At 40.9% G+C, this 2,833-nt stretch overlaps 1 non-coding gene across 1 annotated transcript; it reads right to left on the reverse strand.

The window, feature by feature from the left end:
- Positions 1-2,497: 2,497 nt before the first annotated feature.
- Positions 2,498-2,569, reverse strand: trnah-gug. Its single transcript has one exon. It is a non-coding gene; the product is annotated as a tRNA-His (tRNA).
- Positions 2,570-2,833: the final 264 nt, after the last annotated feature.

The raw sequence follows: 2,833 nt of genomic DNA on the forward strand, positions 1-2,833 counted from the left end.
TCAAACCGAGCATCAGAATGGGGAAGAAAGGTGATTTAAATGACTTTGAACGTGGCGTGGTTTTTGATGCCAGACGGGCTGGTCTGAGTATTTCAGAAACTGCAGATCTACTGGGATTTTCACACACAACCATCTCTAGAGTCTCTGTAGACTCTCTAGAGTCTACAGAGAATGGTCTGAGAAAGAGAAAATATCCAGTGAGCTCCAGTTGTGTGGACGTAAATGCCTTGTTGATGTAAGAGGTCAGAGGAAAATGGGTAGACTGGTTCGAGATGATAGAAAGGCAACAGTAACTCAAATACCCAACCAAAATCTCTGAGGAACGTTTCCAACACCTTGTTGAAAGTATAACATGAAGAATTAAGGCAGTTCTGAAGGCAAAAGGGGGTCCAACCTTTTACTAGCAAGGTGTACCTAAAAAAGTGGCCGTTAAGTATATATATATATATATATATATATATATATCAGTTCATACTCCATAAAAATTAGATTTAGAAAGATATTTAATTTTAATTTCGCGCTGTCCTCTAAATGGAGCGCTGTTCCGGATTTTCCATTAAAATTAAAGGCAAATAATCTAAAATTCTTGAGTTTCACTGAAGTCATATATCATTGTAGCCGGTTTTCTGGTTGCCATATTAAAGCAACATCACAAGCCCAGTTTCAGTGTGCATTTCCCGTCCTGGGGTTAATTTTGGTCTGATGTCCTGACCAAACCCCTCTCAAAAGCCCTGCCATGAGCCAGTTTCGAGTCAGGGCGGCAACGGCCACAACGCAGAGAACTGACCACTCACGGCTCGCCACTCCGAATGATGATAGAAAATCGTTTAAGTTTCCACACAGAATTCAAGAATAGATGGAACTGCAGCCATATAATCTCAACCGGTCATCACAAGCACACATAACCTCAGATCAACCACATACCACATAGCAAGGCCTTGAAGGCTCCAGCACGGTCACCTTTCAACCAGTTGTACCAGGACGGAAAACCCAGTTCCATCTCCTGACCATCACCATGTCTGGTTTGATAGACTCGAGATGGCACATTGGAGGCACATAAGTCACTAAGGTACGGAGCTCGCTGGTGACATCTTGTATAAACAAAGATAATGCATGGCCACGACTTAATCATCTCATTCCCACACCTTACTAAGTCATGGCCATGCATTAAGATCTCATTACCACATGTTAATAAAAATAATAATTTTTTAATATACAGGATGTAACCAGCAGGGCTCCATATTAAGGCTATGTTCACACAGTAGGTAAAAGTGGCCCAAATCTGACCTTTTCTCTTGTACGTGACACAGATGAGTGTGTGTGAACAGATAAACACACCGATACGTATCCAATCTGCAGCAATATGACTCAGTCTGAACAGCCAGATAGGAATTCATGTGACTTTTATGTCAGTCCAACTCGACATTCATCAGAATTTCACACTGCTGAGACTCAAACACTTAGGCTGATGTTTCTGTGCAAAAATTAAAAGAGACTCGTCACAACAGCTCGAAATGGCCAAACGCGGCCGGAGGAGACCGAGGCTGCAGCATCAAAGAAAAGGCTTGAATAATGTGCCCTTTTTATGGCAAACTCAAACAAATTCTGGGTGATGAGCCCAGCTGTCAGTCAGTGAAGCTTCATGATGGCTCCTGTGATGCTGGTGAAGATAAAGCTGATCCTCCGGGAGCGACTGGCGTTCGTTGGCGGTTGTGATTGTTTACCTCTGGATGAGCCGCGTGAAGCAGCGTGACGCTCACACGGGTTAGTTTAGGAGCTGATCTGGTCAGACTGTCACATACAAATCACATTTAAAAGATAATCTGAACAGACAAACAAAAATTCTGATTTGAGCCACTTTAACCTGCTAAGTGAACGCAGGTGTGTTCTGTCTTATTTATTACTAATTAGAGGATAAAAGGGTAATTTTTGATAAATTCAGTACATATTCATGGTTTGTTTGCTGCCAAAAGCCTGAATATTCAGTAATGTGTCAGTATGTGTTTCAGAAAAGAGTTCAGTGGCTGTAACTTGTACTTCAAATAATGGAATAGGTGTTAAAACATCAGTGAGTGTCGGTGGAGATGCAGGGGCTGGTGTTAGATTTTTTTTAGAGTAGAGAGATTGCGGGAGGTAATTTCTAGATTTTTTTTAATAGAGTAAGGAAGAATATAACTTTTTAAAAAGTTTATGCCACAGAGATCATAGAGGGAAATGTTTAAGTAGTTATTACAGTCCAGATGCTGAGATTCAGATTCATAATGCTGTTAGTTTTTTGTTTTTGTTTATGATTATTATTATTAGTAGTAGTAGTAGTAGTACTATTTATTTTTTGTTGGTATTTTTTTAATCATTTGCAAGGTATTGTGACAATATGGTATCTCTAACTGCAGGAATACTTATTTTTTATTTTATTATTACTTTGAGTAGATCAGACCTCATTCCCAGTGGATCAAAACCTCCCTCTGAACTGGACCATCTGCACTGTTAAAAGACCTACCGTGACCCGGATTCGAACCGGGGTTGCTGCGGCCACAACGCAGAGTACTGACCACTATACGATCACGGCTCACCACTCCAGAGGATGAGAACCTCGTGCCGAAGTTTCCAAACTAAACGCGGTTTGTCGCTAGATGGCGCTGCAGAACAGCACATTCAACCTTTCATAACACCGTGTTTAATCACTGGTGGTTCTTTAGTTTCAGGACCTGTTTCTCTCACATTCTGAATATCAGGGCGAACCGTCTGACCTCAGTGAACAAAACCGCTCATTACACAAACTGCACGTTTCCAATAATTCACAATAATATAGAATAAACCCATAAATACAGTA

The sequence above is a fragment of the Pygocentrus nattereri genome, chromosome 4 (genome assembly GCF_015220715.1).
Source record: "Pygocentrus nattereri isolate fPygNat1 chromosome 4, fPygNat1.pri, whole genome shotgun sequence".
NCBI classification, from domain to species: Eukaryota; Metazoa; Chordata; class Actinopteri; order Characiformes; family Serrasalmidae; genus Pygocentrus; species Pygocentrus nattereri.